Source organism: Equus asinus, chromosome 15 (genome assembly GCF_041296235.1).
Source record: "Equus asinus isolate D_3611 breed Donkey chromosome 15, EquAss-T2T_v2, whole genome shotgun sequence".
NCBI classification, from domain to species: domain Eukaryota; kingdom Metazoa; phylum Chordata; class Mammalia; order Perissodactyla; family Equidae; genus Equus; species Equus asinus.
In genome coordinates this window covers 32,785,380-32,806,584 of record NC_091804.1, presented here as the reverse complement: position 1 = coordinate 32,806,584, position 21,205 = coordinate 32,785,380, and the positions used below count along the sequence as shown (strand labels likewise).

Below are 21,205 nucleotides of genomic sequence, written 5' to 3'. Positions count from 1 at the left end.
AATGATACAGAGTAACTTCAGAGTTCTGGTTACCTCTGGGAAGGGAGGGCTGGGGAAGGGATGAGGAAGGTAGCTATTTCAACAATGTTCTGTTTCTCTTTAAAAAATTCTGAAGCAGATATGGCAAAATATATAAGACTCTTATACTCGAATGTATGTTATGTATTGTTTTCATTTGTGTGTGTGTGTGTGTGTGTGTGTGTTTGAAATATTTCTTAAAAGTTAAAACGATTCATTTGAACCTCAGAGAGGCTTCAGGAAAGGAGGGAGACGGAAGGTGAAGAAATTGACAAGTCCTTAACGATGGTCAGGAAGGGGCTCTCTGTAGCCAGACTCTAATACAGAGGTCACAGGGCAAGCAAGAGGAGGGGTTAAGCAGATAGTGCAAACTACGGTTTCTATTAACGGAGAACTGGCAGATGTGAAAGGAGGGGAGCGTCTTAAGCAGCTCCAGAAGAAAAACCGAAGCTAGGCAGCCTGATTATCTGTACGCCACTTAGGTTGCTATGATTTGGGCTGAACTCCATAGTTTTTATAGAGGTCTTTATTCCCATCGAAAATGCTGGCCAGCGTCTGAAAGCAGTCAAGTTCAGCACTTTGGAATCATCAAGCTGCAAGACCGTGTCACTTCCTGGAACATTATTACTCCTTGCAGTAGAATAATAGCAGTAGTGTAACAGCAGGCTCAGAGGTTAAGTGACTTGCTGGAGGTCACACAGGAGGGACTCCCCCCATCCTGGCTCTGATTCCAAAGCCTTCCTTTCCTCTACACTACACGCTTCTTCTCAGGGTTCAAATAAGCCTCTTGCAAGTTTCCTACTTCCTTGCAACAGACCCAAGTAGTTTGAAAATGGCTATGGATATCTTTTTGTTTTTTCTTTTTCTCCCTGTGGCCGGAGTATATTAACACCCAAGGTATTGAGTCACCAAGCTCAAGTCTGGGCGTGCTTAGCAGACCCCATAGGGAAGTCCACTAATGGAGGAAGATAATGGAGGCTTCAAGGCTTGGCAGTAATGGGTTTCAGTTGACCTCAGGGAGTGACATACTCTGGCAGGGACAGATGTCCTCTTGGTCCCCAGGTGAGGACATCTTGCTTCCCAACTGGCAAGAAGAAGTCCCAAGCACTGAACCCTCTCCAGGGTAAGAGCGCTTTTAGGAGCTGATGCCAGGTGTTAAGGGCCTGGAGAGCAGCTCTCCGCGTGGTGAGGAAGGCAAGTTGGAGGCCCTACCACCTGCTCAGAACACCAGCGCTGCTTTGGTTCAGAGGTAGAAGTTGTTCTGCTTGGACAATTAGAGTTACAGGTCAGCCAGCCTCTCCTTGGTTATTGGTCTTGTCTGATGAGATGGGTTCCAGTTCCCGCTTGAGCTTCAGTGAATCTAAGTGCACCATTAGGAAGAAAATTGAGGCTTAAATTAGAAAACTAAAGGTAAAAGAAACAACCATTCAATAGCAGCAACAAAAAAATTCTCCTGCATCTTTTATCTTGTCAACCAGCTCTAGAACTCAACTGAGACATAAATAATCCTCCTTTTGGTGTGGTTTTTTTCATTTTGTCTTGGTATTTCCTGTCCAGGCGTTGCAAAGAGTGAAAAGCGTTGGATAGAAATAAAGAGCTTGGTGTTTAGTGGTGTCTCTGAGCTGGGCAAGGAGCTGCGTGAGCCTGGACTTCAGTTTCCCCAATTTAAGACTTGGTGATTTCTTTCTTTCATTCTTTCTCTCTTTCTTTAACTTGATGATTTCCAAGGTCCCTTTAAAGTTCCAACTTTTACAATTTGAGCACCTACTGTGTGTTGTAGGTGTTGCAGGGGAACACAGAGATGCTTGAGATATGACCTAACAGCCTGTGACACATAATGAAGCGGGAGCTAAATTGAGTGGCGGAAAGCATAAAAGTGGAAAAGAAAGGCAGATCTCTAAGGGCTGGAGGAGAAGGTCGGGCAGGATTTAGTGAGTAATGGGTGTTCCAGGTAAGGGAAATGGCATTAGCAATTATCTTAGCAACAGACCCTGCTTGGGCTCTCTCAATTACAAGTCCCAGATACTCAACTCAAACCAGCTCAAGGGAAAAAAGGGAGGGAGGGCTTTGCTAGAGGGATAGCTGCAGAGACACAAACTTGAAGCCGCAGGACAGAGGAGGAAATTGGGGATTGGCCACCAGGACTTCTGTCTCTGCTTTCTTTGTTGTGCTCCATTCAGAAAGCTTTTCTCCTTGTGACAGAAAAGACTGCTGGAAGGTCCTGTATCACAGGGTTAAAACCTGTGATCCAAGGAAAACAGAACAATCTGCTCTCCAACTTGGAAAAATCTGGAGAGAAACTCTGATGGTGGGACTATCTTGAGTCTGGGCTACACATCCACCGCTGTGGGCATGGGGGTGTGGGGGTCACTGTGATTCCCATCAGAACCATATGGACTAAGACAGAAGAGATGCCAGCCCTGATATCAGTTCCCCTACATTAAACCCAGCATATGTGGGGTCAAAACCAAAGCACTCCTTCCCTGCTGACTCCCTGGCTCCCTGGCTCTAGAATCCACTATCTGCCATGGACACAAACAGCCAAGTTCACCCACCTGGATTCCTTATCATCTCCTCCTCCTCCTGATAACAGCCTCCCAAGGCCAAATGCAGGCTGGTGGGAAAGCTCTGACCAGCAAGGCCACTGACTCCCCCTGCCATCTACAAGCAGCCACATTCCACACAAACCTTTAAAACCCCTCACCTCCCCTCTTTCAAGGAGATGAGATGAAATGAAACAAATTTGAGGGCTCACTCTCGTCTCCTGGCTGATATCAGCCGAAATGAAAACACTTTCCTTGCCATAAGCCTGGTGTTCCAGTTTTTATTTGGCCCCTCTTGTGTGGTGGAAGAAGAACCTATGTTTGTAGGCAGTAACAACCTGGCGAGCCTGGTGACTAGGATTTCCTGGAAAGCAGTCCAGCAGCTGCCTAGGTGATTTGCCTAAGGACTATCCCCAGTACTTTCTGTCTGGCTCGGCACCGCTGACCCTAGGCACATTTTCTTATGGCAAAGAAACAGTTTCTAGGTTGGTTGGTTGGTTGGTTGGTTTGTTCTTCACTCTGGGGAGTCACCAGACTCTGAAATAGGGTAAGTCACCTCAGGGACACCCATGAACTTCCTTCCTCTCCTCTGGGGTCCCTTCCATTCATGAAGGGGCCATCTGGGGTCATTTCCATTCACAGAGGGGCCATCTGGGCACGCATTCAGAGTGGGAACAGTTGTAAGACTTTTTACCCTCAGTCTGGGAACCAGTTCACTGGTGTCTGGTTTTTCTGTGTCTGGATCTGTGTGTCTGTCTGTCTCTGTGTATCAGAATGGGAAACATCCTGTCTGTCCCCAAGCAGAGCCCATTGGGGTTAATTCTGAGTAAATGGTCTAATTATAGCTATAAGCCAATGTCTAAAAGGGATGATTTTCTTTTGTAACACTACATGGCTACAATATTCTTTAAACTCCAGGGAAAAAATGGCCAAACAATGAATCCTTAGGTTGAAAAATTTTTAGAGAGCTCTTGTGATAAACAGCTGTTTTATTGGTACCTACGAAAAGACCAAATTAAAAGGATAATACAATGACTAGTCTTAAAAACTTAAACTTGGGGTCTCAGCTTCTTCTTGTGGTCTTACAGATGCTAATGAAAACATTAAGTTAACAAAGAGAAATCAAAAAGGGAAGAGTCACAGGACTCATCACAGCAGGATGAAAATCTTTAACTACTTATTAAAAAGGAAAATGAGATGAATAAAACAAATAAAAAAATTAAAAAACAAAGGTTTTAATAACACGCTGCCTAAGGTTAGATGGGCTAATGGGACCCCCTTACTGGCCCCCGGAAATTAAAGGACATCAGACAAACCTGTTCTATTCACCCCAGTTTTAAAAACTTTTAAAAGGTCAGGAGGCAAAAATCACAGTGAGAAACCTGACCAAGAGTTGTTTGCGGCAAAAGTTAGGCTGCTCATGTTGATAAGACTATAAAGACTAAAGTGTTTAAGCTAATACTATATGAAGAGGTTATGTCAACTTTGCCTGAATGTTTTTTTGAGAAGAGATGTTATGTCTACCTGGGAATGCTTCCCCTACACAATATTGTAATACTGAAACTTGTTAACAGAATTCTAATGTAAGTTATAATTAAAAGTATTATGAGTTGAGATGAAGTTTTGTAAAATTGGTATATTTAAATGGGGCAATTTCAGTTTACTCAAACTGATGTATGCAATTGGAAAAAGCCAACTACAACAATGGGAAGCCTGTTTTAATCTTTTGAGGCTTCTAAATAAAATCAGAAATATTTACTGCCTCTTTAAGAAAAAAAATTAAATATGCCAGTGGCCGAAGCCAAGTCTGCTGTTTCTTTCTCTTCTCTCACTGAGATTCACCACTTCAACTCCCCCAAAATTCCTGATCTAAAATTAAACAAATCAAAATAAGTACATCTTTGAGACAATTTGGAATTGTAATGGCCATTCTGGGGAACCTCTGTTTCAGATGAGTCCACCTTGGGGGTCACTCTTAAAAGGGAGAATTCAAAGTCTCTCATAAAGGAATATAGTCTTTGATTAATATACAGAACCTTCTAAAAGGCAAAGTTATTTAACATGATATAAAATTATCTTTGGTAAATAAAAGCTTGTTTGAGTTTACTGGTTTGATTTAAAATGGACATGTCCTGAAAGTTATCAGTATTGGATATGATAGAAACATACAGCCTGGGTTTACTGGTCAAATGAGCTCAAATTATCTCTGTTACAAAATTTGTCAATAAAAGTATAACTTAGAATAATAGCAGATTTTGTTTAATGTCTCATGAGGTTTTTGTAGATGATCTAAATATAATAGTTGAGAATGGGTAAACTAAATAAATGTAAAAGGATAAAGGTTTTCGGAGAAACTTTTTAACAGTAATTATGTGTTATGATGTGTGCACTCAAAACAACTTAAGATGATGGTTAACTGCTTTAATGTCACATGAAATTTTTAACACTAATCCAAACATAATTGGTAAACTGGGTAAGACTTTTTAAGTACAATAATTATGTTTTAGGGTCTGTGTCCTTAAAAAAACAGCTCCCAAAATATTTTTGGTAACTTAAAACTTTAGAGTTTTTACTAAGTTAAATGACAAAATTTGTTGAATATCTGGGTCATTTTTGGATAGGATGGAACACTGAAACATTCTTGCTGACCATGTCTAAGTTTACCTACTTTTGGCTTCTTATTACAGGGAAACTAAAGTGTTTGGGTCTATTAATAATCACACCTGTGTTTTATTACTATAAAGTAACATGGTTCTAAAAATTATAAAAAGTATTTGTAAGTTTGTCAAGCCACAGAATGCTAATGTAAAGCAAAGTTTATAATTGGTTACTTGGTTTTTACTTAGAAATAAAGGTTTCTAAAGGTTGCAGATTCTAATATATGTAACTAAAGCTACTAAAAATTAATAAGGAAAAAATCTTTGTATACAAGGAAAATAAAACATATGTTTTCAGTAAGAAGGTATAAAAAATAAAAGTATTTTTACTTGTGGGGTTAAAGAAAAATACATTTTTCCTAAAGTACTAGAAGGGAAAAAAGAAAACCTGGGACAAATTCTAAATGTAAAAAGTAGATGACAAAGGTTTATAAAGGTAAAACTCTGAAGAGTTTTATATATGGTCAAGTTGGCTGAGATTTTTAAAAAATTTATTAAGTAAATAAGTTTGTTTTTGTTTTTTAAAGATTGGCACTTGAGCTAACAACTGTTACCAATCTTCTTTTTTTTTTCTGCTTTTTCTCCCCAAATCCCCCCAGTACATAGTTGTATATTTTAGTTGTGGGTCCTTCTAGCTGTGACATGTGGGACACTGCCTCAGCGTGGGCCAACGAGTGGTGCCATGTCCTCACCCAGGATCTGAACCAGAGAAACCCCTGGTCGCTGAAGCAGAGCACGTGAACTTAACCACTTGGCCATGGGGCCGGTCCCAAGTAAATAAGTTTTAATGTCAAAGGTAAACTGGTATAAAATTAAAATTTGGTCTCCTCTTTCTTCAAAAGATAATTTTCCTAAACTTTTTATCTGCTCTTGATATAAAGATTATAAAAAGGTTTTTTTGACTATTTTAACTGTTTCCCCCTGACTGTTTCTGTTGTCACTTTGAATAGATACCTGAACATGGTTTCACAGTGAGCATTGTTTCCTATCTGAACACGTTTTAAACCTTTTAATATTTTTGACAAGCTCCTCCCTCACAAAAATATTCAAGTCCTGAATAAAAGCTTTCTTTTGACCTGGAAGAGGAAGAGAGGTTTCTCTGGGGGTTTTCAGAGGGCCCCTGAGACTTCTCAGAGAAATTTTCTCTCTTCCTCTAAGAAAAAATACTAAACTAATTAGGCTTATTTGGTATGTTAAATTACATGGGAAGCATTGTCAGGTAAGTAATGATAAACTTTCTTAGATGGTATTATGTGGATAAATGTTATTGATATAATTGTTTTAAAAATTATGTAACATTACTAAAATTCTGATCTGTTCTGATTGTCAGCCACAATTCTGGTTGTTGTCTCAGAATATTATGTGTCAGAAAAATAGCCAAGTTTCTTTGTCAATTGCCATTTTTAAATATTTTATTATTTACAGACAGCAGTTGTTTTACTCTGATATTTTTACAAGTATGTTTTATCTGCAAAAGAATTCATGAAAAGAACTCTGGCACTTACTCTAGAATACAGGTTTCTGATAAACTTTCAGATCGTAAAACTAAACTTGGAGGCTGGCCTGGTGGCACAGCAGTTAAGTGCACACATTCTGCTTCGGCGGCCCAGGGTTTGCTGGTTCAGATCCCGGGTGCAGACATGGGACTTCTTGGCAAGCCATGCTGTGGTAGGCATCCCATGTATAAAGTAGAGGAAGGTGGGCATGGATGTTAGCTCAGGGCCAGTCTTCCTCAGCAAAAAGAGGATGATCGGCAGCAGATGTTAGCTCAGAGCTAATCTTCCTCAAAAAAGAAAAACTAAACTTGGTAAGAAATTGCAGAACTCTAACAGAGAAACCGATGACTTCAAGAAACTGTTAACAAGATTAAGGTGAAGAATCTATTACATAGGACTAAATAAATGGATAAGGATGATTACAATTTTTATGCTTTTTTATTTAAAATATCATTGATCTTTTTAATATTTTGTGTTTTGTTTTCTCAGATTTAAGGAAATCTTTTCCTCTTTTCACTTATGCTAATTATGACATAGCAATTTGATAAAATTATACATTTGTAAACAAAATTAAAACATTTATCTTTTTACATTTATCTTTTTCTCTCTATCTGATCCCTCTGGAATTTAAAAACTCCTGATAATTATGTATTCTTATTTTCATGGCTTTATAATTATTTGCATAAGTTCAATTAGAATCTGTTCTTATAACAGGACACAATTGGAAACACTGGTTATAATACCAAGGCTTTGACTGCTATGTCATATTTGAAAAAAACATACAGACTCAGATATGACCCGTCAGCTTTTGAGGAACTAAGGTTGACTTTCTGGAATAAAGACACTTGGAAATATTGCCCTGGTACCTTGCTTATGGGTTCCCAAAAATCTGGTAAGGTTGAGTAAAGAATGTCACTGTCTCTGGCAGGTGCAAGGAACCCCAGGATATGTTGGGAAACCCCTCGAAGAGAGGAAGTCACCTAAATCTGTAGGTATTACAAGCAAAATCTGATGGCAAGTTCTTTGTCTGGCTTTCTTGGCCTCGAGAGGCCTTTAAAGTTCAATCTGAGATTCCTTGTAAAAAGTTCCAGCAAAGCAGATTTAAAAGAACCTATATGATCAATTGTGATTCTTACTGTACTTATGTAAATAATTAGGCCAAATGTATTAAAACTAAAGTTATTTTACAACCACTTAGTCTTAATTTGGCCCTGTTTGGTAAAATTAAGGGTGATTTTAGAGAGAAAAAATGTGTTTAAATAGAGACTATAATACACATTCACGGATATTAGATTAGATTCTGGTTCCATTAATTATCTTTGAGGGTTTTTTTTATATCTCTAAGCTGGACTGGATCCTGAATTCTTCTAGGCTCCTGAAATATCTGAAATATCAAATCTCCAAACTAACATTTCCCATTTTTTCCATCATTTTCATTTGGAATGATTGAAAACTGAGCCTGCCATTTTTCCTAAAACCTAAAGCTGGAGGACTTGATGCAAACTTGAGAGATTCACGCCTGCTGCCACGTAAGCCACTCAGAAAGCCACCTGAGTACCTGATGACACCATCAGAGACATTCAAACTGCAAAAGATCTTTAACCCTGACTTCTAGGAATCTTAATTGACTGCCCCCTGGGCTCAGGAACTAATTGATAATTTGCTCCAACCATTACCCTTGTTTTTTTCTTTTTGTTTCTCTAGAAACACTTCTTATTAAATGCCTGGTTACTTACTTACATGATACAGACCTAACTTTGGGAGCCCACCTGCATCGCTGCCTTATTAAAAGACTGGTTCAACAAGATGGAACAACCTATGCCCCAATTCAGCAGGAAGTAGCTAGATTGGTTGTCACCCCAAATCCCTCAAGGTTGAGAAATCAACGTAAAATAAGGGGGAATTGATGCTGGCCCTGATATCAGTTCCCCTACATTAAACCCAGCATATGTAGGGTTAAAGCCAAAGCATACTTTCCCTGCTTACTCCCTAGCTCCCTGGCTCCAGAATCCACTTAATGCTATGGACACAAACAGCCAAGGTCACCCACCTGGATTCCTTATCATCTCCTCCTCCTCCCTGCAAACAGTGTCCCAAGGCTGAACGCAGGCTGGTAGGAAAGCTCCAACCAGCAAGGCCACTGACTCCCCCCCACCATCCACAAGCAGCCACATTCCTCACAAACCTTTAAAACACCACGATTCCCCTCTTTTGGGGAGGCAAGATGAAACTAGACAAATTTGAGGGCTCACTCTCATCTCCAGGCTGATGTCATCTAAAATAAAGACCCTTTCTTTGCCGTAAGTCTGGCATTCCAGTCTTTATTTGGCCCCTCTTGTGTGGCGGGTAAAGAGCCTATGTTTGCAGGCACTAACAGGAGCAGAAGAGTCCACATCAGGAAAAGAGAGGAAAAGATTCTGGGCAACAACAGTACAACAGTATCTAAAATAGTGCTTCATATCTGTGAACCCATTTTACTGATGAGAAAGCAGAGGCTAAGGCTAAATAACCTGCCCAAGGTTACATGGTTTTTGGCAAAACCCAACCCTAACCCTGATCCACCTGTTCAAATCTACTGTCCAGAGCTGTTGTTATTTTCTTTTCTGATTTAAAAAGTAATGCATGCACATATTTTTAGAATGTGGATAGCATTTTAAAGAATAAAAATGAAATAAAATTCACCATTGCTAAGAAACAATCACTGTCGAAATTTTGGTATGTTTTGTTCTAGGTTCTTTTTCTATGCAACTATGGCAGAGATTTGGCATGTGCCATTTTATCATTTATGATTTTGACCAGTCTGTAAAGTACCCCCAAGGACCATGGAAGATCTACCCAGATCCTCTTTACAGACCAGACCACCCAATCCCCCAGCAGCTGTGTGTGTTGGCTGCTAAGGGCTCACAGCTGCCCCCACCTGAGATGCTTGGAGGTTTTGCCCACTTCGGGGCCCCAACAGCCAAAGATTGACTACAGTTGAGTTATAAAAGCTCAGCTCCCCTCCCTTGCAGCAGAAAACTCTAGGGTCCTGTTTATGCTTGATCTTCCTGTAGAATCAGGTGGAAGGTGGCCTTCAGTTAAAAGGGCATCTTTGGCTTCTTTCTCTCCCCTGGCCTGCTTTCATCACCTCCTTAGAAGTGCCCTTCAACTTATCACTTGCACAAGAATTCTCTTTTCAGGCTCTGCCTGTAAGGAACCCAAGTTTTAATTGGGCTAAGGCACGGGTTCTCTTCACCTGCTCTTGAAGATGGAGTGGACCATTGAACCACCAGCCAAGTCCAGCCAACCACCAGCATTCACATCTCAACATGGTTTTGTTATTATCTCTTCCTTTTACCCTTGCAGTAACTTATGAAGTGCTAAAAGCTGTGTTTCCTGGTTTAAAAAGCCAGTTACAATATACATTTCTATAGTCTTGTATTTATAGAATCATTAAGGCTCTGAAGAAAAACATGCATTATTCAGTTAAATTTTACTGCATTTTATGGGAGGAAAGTATATGCTGTAATAGAAGTCTTAATTTAAGGATTCATGAAGATTTTGAACTTACTGATTATCATATTCCCTCCATTCTAAGATCTACAATTTAATGTTTTTGAAAGTCTTAGAATCAATGAATACATTTAGTGGATGTTTTTTCTCCCATCCCACTCCCCTGAAATCCTGTTAAATATTTTCTTTATATTCAGAATCATCTCATTGGGTTCCAAGACATTGCCCTCCCCATGAATAAAATTAACTCAAACCTATAAATTAATTTGGGGAAAAAATGACATCTTTATAATATTGAGTGTTCTCAACCAGTAATATGGTATGCCTCCTCATTTATTTGTCTTCGCTTATTTCTCCCAATTGATCACTATCATTTTCTCCATGTGTATCCTGTACAATTTTTATTAAAGTTAGTGTTTTGTATTTGCATTGCTAATGAGAATCTGAGTTGTTTTCCATTACATTTTCTAACTGGTAATGTTCGTACATATAAAAGCTATTTTTAATGTTTCTTAAACATTTGATTACCTTATAGTTCTATCTTATTAGTACTATCAGCATTTCAATTGATCATTTGGGGTAAGCTGCACAGATAATTGTCATCATTTGCAAGTAAAGAGAATGTCTCTTTTTTTCTATTGTTGTACATTTTATTTCTGATCCATGTCTTATCACATTGACTAGAATGTCTACAAAATTTTTAAATAGAGATCAAAGAAATCATTGGAAATGACTCTGGTATTTCACCACTAAGCATGAAATTGAGTGCTTAATATAGATATTTTTCAACAGGTTATATAAAATGTGTCTCCTCTACGTGAAGAATTTCCATCAATAATTTAGGCATTTATCAGACTCAGGATGACGTGCGGCAAATACTTTTACGCTTTGGTGTAAGTTGGACTTGGAGTTGAATGTCAGCCCTAGTGCTTACCTTGGTCTTGACCAATTTATCTAACCTCTCCCTGCTTCAGTTTCTTTAGCTATGATGATAATAATAACTCATAAGGTTCTGTGATCACTAATTAATCTAGTTCCTATGAAGTGTCCAGCACACTGATGATCCCACGATGGATAAGCAATTACCCAGCATTTCCAAAGTAAATCCTACCTGGTCGTGGCAGATCATTCATTTAACACACCAATAGATTTAATTTGCCATCATTTTATTTAGATTTGTTGCATCCATCTTTGTCACTGTGTGCCAAATGGAAAGATTATAATATTTTCTCTGTGTTTGTATCACTTGGAGGATAACTATGCTTTAAAAGTGGGAGCAGATACATTTTATTTTTATTGCCCCAACATCTGGAGGATACACTATCCGCCCATCAACAGTGACTCTGGATCATGTAGAAATGGGATTACTCACAACTCTGAATATCAGGGTTGTGTGTATGTAAGTTTTAAAAAGACTTCCCAGAGACTCTGATAGAATCTTTTGGATGTTTTAAACCATTCTTGTTGAGAATCACTGAGACGATTATAAATTAGTGTCATAGCATTCTTGTGAATTTTACCTTTTATCCATATAAAGTGACTCCCTGCAACTTAATAATTGCATTTACCTTGCATTATATATTTTTTCCTGATGTTAATATTGTCACTCCTATTCTCAGTTTTATTTTTAACATTTTTTTCTCTCGCTTTCAGGTGAAGCTTTGACAAATAGCTGCAATTGGCTTCTGGTGTGCTTTGAACCAAATCTGAGACGAATTGTCTTTTAATAGGGGAATTGAATCTAGTTCCATTCGTTGTCCTCACTGATGTTTGGCCCTCATACATCTAACTGATATATTTGACTTATATCAGTCAAATTAGCCTTTGACGTAACTGGCTTTGTGTTGCAAAATGCTTCCTCTAAGTTTTATGCGCCTGTCCTGCACCTCTTTACCTTCATGTCTACCCGTCACTCTTCGTCTCCTTTGCTTTGTATCATGGAGGGGCTGACCCCTACAGACTACAGGTCCCAGGTACCCTCATCAGCTGGCTTCAGGCTCAGTTTGGCCAATGCAACACATTGGCAGAAGCAGCAGGAAGAAATCAGGGTATTTCTCCCTCCATTCTCTGCGTTGGCTGCATCGCTTCTATAGATAGCTTCAATTTCTGCTGGACAGGACCCCTATGGTTCCAGTTTCCACTCAGTGACCTCTACCCCTGGGTTCAGCTACACCACTGCCCTCCTTTGTCCCTACAGCCCAAGAGCTCCATTCTCTGTCTTCCATATCCTCTCCCTTTTTATAATTGTCCTCTTTCTCTGGGCTTTTCCTCTGCATCCAGAGTAAGAGACTTAATTTTGTCCTCCTTAATGCCAATTCCATTTTCTGCAGTGTTATTTCTTTTCTTTCTTGCTTCTAATGCAAATGCAAGTTTTATCATGCGATTGCGTTTTCTATTTCTTTACAATCTTTATTTCAGATGATCTCTGTTGCATCTCAGCAACCCTTTTAATCTTACCATTTCATCCACTGTGTCTTCTATCTCAGAGTTCAAATTTACTGAACACAAAGAAGACTCGTCCTAGTAAATGTTATTTCCTTTTCCATATTATTTTAAAGGTTTGCTTTTCCTTTGAATCTAGTATTGCCCCTTTGTATGTCCTGGAAAACCTTCAAAGGTCTCTTGTTTTGGTTTTCTTATCATTTGTGCTTGATGAAGAAGAGATCTGCTCAGGTGTGTTGCCAATAAATAATCTGGATGGATCTTCTTTGCTCATTATTATGAATTATATGATGACTGTTAGAATCCACATCCAGACCTTAAACTGAGGGCTGATTAATATGCACTCTAAATTCCTAGTGGTCTTGTGTCTGTGCTGGACTAGAACAGATTCCCTGACTTCACTGCCCAGCTTTCTGAACACCTGGAAGGGAACTTATTCTGGGATAACTTTATGGAGCCTTCTCCTCTTGGGAAAAGCAATGTGTGGACATCTACACCACCCAGCGTACAAGCATCTCACAAGTCTCTCTCTACTCCTTCATCCTCTTGACTTCACAGTATGGTACAGAGATTCATACCTGTTCTCTTCTGCCATGGTCCATTCCTTCTTTTTAATTTCTGGGAAACTGCAGTCCCACAATGGGTAAATACATAGAGGTGATAATAAGGAGTGGTGGAGGTTAAATGGCCTCAGAATCAACTTTTGTGTAATAACTGAGGGTTTCCCTCCTTTTGTTCAGAGAAGACCCTGTGTCTCTAAAGTGGGAAGCAGAAATAGTGATTGAAAATCCCTTGTCGTTTGCCTCCTGCTCTTTTACTCAAGACTGTCATCTTTACTTTACTAAGCAAAAATCCCTCCCAAAGCCTAGAATCCATGTTATTGAAAAGTAGCAGTGTTTTCTGTGTTTTCATGAGTATTTTCACAGGAAGGTGTGAAGGGATGAGGCAAATCAAGTGCCATGGTTAGGTACCATCTTAATCTGGAAGTCCCATCCATGTTCATGGGTTTTCCTGGTTCTCTCCAGGTTTTCCTGCTTGATCCTTGGTGCCCTGTCCAAAGGGGATGTCAAGACATTATCCCATCTATACTCCTGCATCCTAAGAGGTCTGTATTGAACTATCCCAAGTTTGGAGGCCTCATGCCATCCTGTCCCCACTCTCCAACCTACCAGCCTAGCCCTTTATTCACTGAAGAGTATGGGGGCTGCCCAAATCAACTCCCCATATCGCTATCCTGCTGTTGCTACATCATCATTTATATTCAAGAAGGTTATTGTGGAGGTGCCAGTCCAGTGGTGCAGCAGTTGGGTTCACACGTTCCGCTTTGGTGGCCCGGGGTTCACTGGTTCAGATCCCGGGTGCTGACCTACACATCGCTTGGCAAGCCATGCTGTGGCAGGCATCCCACATATAAAGTAGAGGAAGATGGGCACGGATGCTAGCTCAGGGCCAGTCTTCCTCAGCAAAAAGAGGAAGACTGATGGCAGATGCTAGCTCAGGGCTAATCTTCCTCAAAAAGAAAAAAAAAGGAAGGTCACTGTGGAGTAGCCTGCCAATTCAGCATGCTATGATGTTGACCCAGATTTGGATCAACAACAAACAAAAATATTAAAATAATGCTCCCATTTCAACTAATTGATTTTTCAGGAACTAAGAGTTCACACACTAATAGGAATAACAGAACTAGATGTGAGCAGAAATTTTGCAATTTATCATGACCTAAGGAGCAGAGGATTATTTTTTACTCACTCACACCAAAGCCTCCCAAAATTGCGGTATGTACTTTAGCACTTATTTAATGACTCATTTTTTTTAGTCACTTGGGTGTGTATTCATCTCCCAGTTAGGTCCGTGTTCACGCAGGACAAGAATGATGTCTTTCTCATCTCTACACCCACAGTATCATGTGTTCAATTCTCCCCCGAAGGAGAAGCTAGGAGCTAAATTGATTAGATGGGCTCCATAGAGCCAAGACTAGCAGATGGGTCTGTAACCTGAGATGCAGGCCTCCCTAAATAGTACAGGGATGCAAAATAAGAATTGGGTGAGGAAGGACAAGGGTAATCTGAGAAAAGGGCCTAAAAATTGTAGTTTCCAAAGCAAGAATGAGGATTTTAGGACAGATATTACAGACTATAATACAAACCAGGATGTCTAAGAACTAAGGAGAAAAAGGAGCAGAAACCAGAGGACAGGACTATTGTGGATGTGAAGTAGACCCTTGGTGAACTTATGCAACCAAAATAAATTATGGAAAGTACTATAACTTTCAGTTTTCTCATCCTTCTGCCAGAAATCCTCCCCCTCCCAAAAAAGTTATATGAGAGTTATCCGATACCTAATAACTGAAAAAATAATACGGTGCGTAGGATTTGAAATTGCACAGATATGTCACTTCAAGACCCACCCCTGGGGCCGGCCTGTGGCCGAGTGGTTAAGTTCGTGGGCTCCGCTGTGGCTGCCCAGGGTTCCGCCAGTTTGGATCCTGGGCGCGGACACGGCACCGCTCACCAGGCCATGCTGAGACGGCATCCCACATAGCACAACTAGAAGGAGCCACAACTAAAAATATACAACTATGTACTGGGGGGCTTTGGGAGAAAAAGGAAAAATAAAATTAAATAAAATAAAAAAAGACCCACCCCTCACTTGTCTGTGGTCTTGGGCCACTCCCCTTTCTGGGCTGTGTCCTCAGCTGTGAAATGAGAATAATAATACCTATGTCACAGGGCTTTGTAGAGGATTGAGTCACACAGAAAGGATCTAGCATACCAGAATCCATCAATAAATGTTCGTTTTCATCCTCCTTCGTCTGGAGTTCTCGTGAGCCTAATGAGGGTAAAGAAGAGATGATTACTTAACAATTTGGAGGACAGCAGCTCTGGTGAGCTGACGCGCATTCTTGATTTCATTGTGCGCCGGAAGATGAACGTGAGCAGTCCTGCAGATCGCGCCCCAGCCCTCGCTGCTGCCTCTGTGCTGAGGGATTTACGTTCTGCGTGATTAGGCCTGAAATGGACAGGAAGCTTTATTGTGCTAGGCTGGCAGGGCGTGGAGGAGCAAATTGGTAAAGACGCCTGGGTCAGCAGCAAGCTGGGGGTTCCTAATTTATAGAAACACATCGAGTTCCATCATTCAGCCCCTTCCTTCCTGCTCCCATCTCCCTACCCCTCCCACTACACCCTTCTCTGCCCTCCCTTGACAAATGGTGACTTATTTATGGGAGGGAAGAGGATTTACTGATGAAGATGAGGCATGAGCCAAACCCACAGGAAGTAAATTCCCAGAGAAACAACATCTGGTAATTTGACTTAATACCACAAACATTTGCTGAACTCTCTCTGCCAGGTGCTAGGGTGCCAGCGATGTGGGGACGCAGGTTAGACCTAGTCTCAGTTCCTTGGGCATTTAACCTCTGTGAGCCTCAGCCACCTCCTCAGAAAAGAATGGGGATGATGCTAGTTCCTGTCTCACAGAGAGTAAACACTCAAGGAAAACTAGCGCTTATTATTATTATCGTCCACCCAGGTTCCCAGACTCCAATCTTTGGCATCATCTTCCTTAAGAAACCCTTCCCCACTGACCACACTAAGTTTCTGGATGCCAGATTTGCAGACATTATCCCACCTCTCTCAGGACAATTGTTCTAGTTCATCTGCTCTCTGGACTTTTGCTTTAGGGAAGGAGGAAGATATGGGAAGAGCAGGCCCAAACATCACTGAGAAATTCCTTCGGGTCAGGCCAGATGGTAGTCATTTTAGACTGTTCTAGTAACAACCTCCTAGTGGAGTCCTCTGTCTTTAATCCCACTCTTTCCTTTAATCCTTCACATCAGCCAGGATATATTTCTCAAACACAATTCCAATCTTATTGGGGCCTGATTAAAGTCTTCAAGAGCTTCCTATGGGCTGCCACCACCAACTTCTTATGGGGTTGCTCACCACCAACTCCATGCTTACATTCCAAGCAATCAACTTTCACATCCTCCATGCTTTTGTTCACACAGATTTTTGTTGATATGGCACTGAGTGAACATGTTAATTTGGGAAGGACTGACATCTTAAGGGTATTGATTGACTCTTTCACCCAGGACCACAAGGTGTCTCTGCATTGATTCTGGCCATTCTTCATGGCCTTCAGTAACTGTTTGCATATAAATTTAGCATGTTTCCAGTTAAACCCAAAGAGTTTTATCTTTTTTGTCATTGTTGCTGTTATGAAGGGGATACTTTTACATATTACATTTTCTAATTACATATTTCTGATCAAAGGAATACAATTTTTTCTTCATGTTCATCCCATATCCAGCCACTTTATTGAACTCTCTTATTAGCATCAATTGCTTTTAGTTGAACCTCTTGAATTTTCTTAAAAAAACAGCTATGTAATCTATAAGTCATGTCGTTTTTGTTTAAATGAGTATGATAAATTTATCATAAGGATATTGAGGCACCTCAGAAAACCCAGAGGCTCAGGAAGAAGTAGAAGCAGAGTCTCAGATGCCATGAGAAATCTCTCTCTCCATCTGTCCCTAGGAACCCAAATTCAGCACTTTTATGTTACGCATTTTTGTATGGAGTAAAGTGTATGTACAATCCTTTCCTTGTTTGTTTACTTCAATTCGTTTATACATTAATTCAAAAGATCTTCATGTTATAAAAACACATATATACACATACTTAGCTAAAGATTACTTTTTAAAGACATTTCAAAATAGTCTGAAAATTCAAACAATATAAAACAAATTCGTTTTTTCACTCAACACTATGAAATGGATAGATGCTGATACATATAGCTGTAGTCTATTTTTTCTTTTATTTTTAAAAATAACATACAGGAAAATTGGATCTTTTTTGGTATATAGCTCTATGAATTTCAACACATATATAAATTTGCATAACCACCACCACAATCAGGATATAGAAGAATTCCAAATATATCTTTTGTGCTGCCCCTTTTTAGTCAATGCTTCTTCCCATCCCCAACCCGTGGCCACCTCTGATCTGTTCTCCATCACTTTAAATTTGACTTTTCCAAAACGTCATATAAATTGATTCATGTAAGTCATGTCATTTTTGGATCTTTCTTTCTAATATTTGTATCTCTCTTTTTCTTGTCTAACTGCTTTGGCTAGGACACCATTGGATACTGTTGGTTTATTTGCACCTCCCCACCTAGACTTTGAAATTCTAAAGAGTGGGGATGATATTTCCTTCAACACCTAGCCCAATTCTTAGCTAATGTAGGTGTTCACTACGTGTTTGTGGAATCCATAAAGGCATTATTGTCAATGGATGGGCTTCCTGTGGGGCCACCATGCAAGCTCCCACAATACCAAAATCCTTTTCCAGGAAAGGGGTACCTTCTGGTACCTAGCTGGCTGTTAGTTCTGGAAAGAAGTCCCCAGGCCCATTTTCATTAAATTAACTTAAGACACAAAGGGAAAATCCCATGTATTACATGCTCACTGTGCCACATGGAACTGTCAGCCTCTAATTAGAATTAATTAGTTAATGTGGGTTTCAAATTTGGAAGACAAGAAGCTCTGCCTGTGTGCTCATTTGGTGTTAATTATCATGGAAACCTGTTTCAACCCAGGGACTGGCTCAAAGCACTGAGGCGCTCCTTCCCACACGGGCTCCAGGAGGTAACCAGTATGATGCTGGCTGACAATCAACAGGGCTCTCTTATTGTGTCAAGATCTTGGGGAGAAGAGAACTCACGGCTCTGCAGGGAGTTTAATTAATGCTTCTCCCTCAAGAGAACTTCCGTGGAGAATTCAGGATATTCCGGCAATCCTGGAACAAGATCTCCAAGTTCAGCCGGCAAATGGAAATAAATTTAGGAGGGTCTGGGTCTGGAACCAGATGCCCCTATTAAGTGGGGCAGCAGGAAGGACACTCCAAATCACTGTCCATTTGGAGGGGTCTCTAGCCAAAAGACATATCCCCCTCCTAGAGTGTGTGGGATGATTGCTTCTTATACTTGCTAAAAAAATGCATGTAACAACCTTCTTGTCTTGAAAGAGAGAGATTTATTATATTTCACACAGAAGGATACTCTGTGAGAGCATATGTATTGGGGCTTTCTCTCCTAATACATACGCTCATCTCGTACTGGCCTCCCATAATGTGTGGGTTTCTTCCCCTTCTTTCATTGCCATTGATGGATTTGGATCCACCCATCCATCAAGGCCATGGCCAGAGCAGGGATCAGAATTCACACTGGTGCTGGCTGGGCAGCGTGCAGATCTAATTTCTACAACTGTAACAAGTCCTGCTTTATCATTTCTGATGAAATGCCCCTCCCTCTTGGCTCATTGGTTACTCAGGGCCAGTAACATAGCTGATCCCTCAACAAATGTGATGAGGATAGGTCAATGTTTACTGATGGCAACAATTTCAGAATCAAGAATTTACTTCTGCCCTATCTTCAGCACCACAGAAAAATAATAAGACATTAAAAAGATAACTAAATTTTTAAAAATAATTTTTAAGAATCAAATCCTCTATTGACCAGACTTTGATGAAAGTGAGCTGGGTAATAAAGAAAGGGGAAGGGGGTGCTCGCTTCGGCAGCACATATACTAAAATTGGAACGATACAGAGAAGATTAGCATGGCCTCTGCGCAAGGATGACATGCAAATTCGTGAAGCGTTCCATATTTTTCTGATCGGTGGTTACCAGGGAAAAGGGGGGGTGGGGGAAAGGCACAAAGAGCGAAGTGGTGTACCCACAACATGACTAACAAAAATGTACAACTGAAATCTCACAAGGTTGTAAACTATCATAACATTAATAAAAAAAAGAAAAAAAAGAAAGAAAGGGGAAGGGGAACAGGCCCCATGGCCAAGTGGTTAAGTTTGCATTCTCCAGCTTCAGCAGCCCAAGGTTTCACTGGTTCGGATCCTGGGCACGGACATAGCACCACTCCTCAAGCCATGCTGAGGCGCTGTCCCATATAGCACAACGAGAAGGACCTACAACTAACATATACAGCTATGTGCAGGGGGGCTTTGGGGAGAAGAAAAAACAAGAGATTGGCAACAGATGTTAGCTCAGATGCCAATCTTAAAAATAAAGATGGGAGGAACGGATATCTCATTTTTTCTTCTGTGTCCCAACAAATCTATTTCTTTCCCTTGGGCTGGGTCCTGCCTAATCTGAATTGGGTCAAATTGGAGCTAAATCTGTAGATAGGGGCCCCAAGGGAAGATTAAAGCATCCAGATTAATATGCATTGAAATCATCTGGATATGGTATTAAAATGCAGATCCTGATTTGGTACGTCTGGGGTGGGGTCTGGGGTTCTTTGTTTCTAAAGAGCTCCCAGGTGAAGGTGATGCCATAGACCACACTTTGAGTGTCAATGTCTATTAGTTTCCTATTGTTTCTGTAACAAATTACCACAAACCTAATGGCTTAAAACAAAACAAATTTATTTGCCTACAGTTGTGGAGGTCAGCAGTCTGAAAATGGGTCTTACGGGGCTAAAATCAAGGTGTCAGCCAGGTCCTGTTCCTTCTGGAGGTTCCAGGAGAGAATTCCTGCCTTGTCTTTTCCAGCTTCTAGAAGCAGCCCACATTCCTTGGCTCATGGCCCCCTTCCAGCAATGGCAGCGCTCCACTTTCTGCTTCCATCATCACACCACCTCTGAATTTGATCCTCTTGCCTCCCTCTTAGAAAGACCCTTGGGATTATATCAGCCCCACGTGGATAATCCAGGATAATTTTCCCATCTCAAGATCCTTAATTTAATCACATCTGCAAAGTCCCTTTTGCCGTGTCAGGTAACATATTCACAGATTCTGGGGCTTGGGTCGTGGACATCTTTGCGGTCAGGGGCAGGGGGGTGTCATTATTCTGTCTACTACACAAGGCGTTAACAAACCTGAAGAAAATGGTAAAAGGTGTAGGTGGTGATCCAGGTAGATAGATATCCAGATAGATAGTATTTGGTGTTTGGTTGGAGTCACACAGTAACTAGGGGCTACAAAGAGTCAATATTTGGAGTTCCCATCCTTTGGGCACATGCATGGGCAGGCCATGATCGCTGTCAGGGGGTCTGAGAGCAGGTACTGGGGTTCTGGGCTGAAATTAAGACAGGACTTCAGGGACTGCAAAAAGCTCAGGCTGGTGTGGACTGACTCTAAAAAGAATGGGAGGCTTAACTTGCCTGCTCTAAGTCTCATTTGACTAAGGAAAGAGAATCTAAAAACTTCTTCGCTTCTCTCCCTCACCACCTTACTCCCAGCAGGAACTGCTCCTCTGGCCCTAATTTTAACCAGCAAAGAGGAACTGGTTGGCAAAGTGTAAGTGACAGGAGCCTTGAGGGAAAGTGACCACATCAATTCAGAGTTTCTAATGGCTGAGAAAAGGTTGGACACACACCCTGAAACTTAAAGAACCTTTCAGAATCTTCAGATAAAGATTGGCATGGTCTGTGACAGAGAAGATGAGCAGCTCTCAAAGCCCCAATTCTGACTGTTTGTGGCCCCAGGATGAGTGGTGGAGTACATGCATAGGGGTCCCCAGGGGGCTTGAGTTTTTAAAGGTC

The 21,205-nt window shown here is 40.7% G+C and overlaps 1 non-coding gene across 1 annotated transcript; it reads left to right on the top strand.

Moving 5' to 3' along the window:
- The first annotated feature begins 19,210 nt into the window (after positions 1-19,210).
- LOC123277494 (U6 spliceosomal RNA) lies at positions 19,211-19,317 on the top strand. The gene has a single exon (XR_006514445.1). It is a non-coding gene; the product is annotated as a U6 spliceosomal RNA (small nuclear RNA).
- Positions 19,318-21,205: the final 1,888 nt, after the last annotated feature.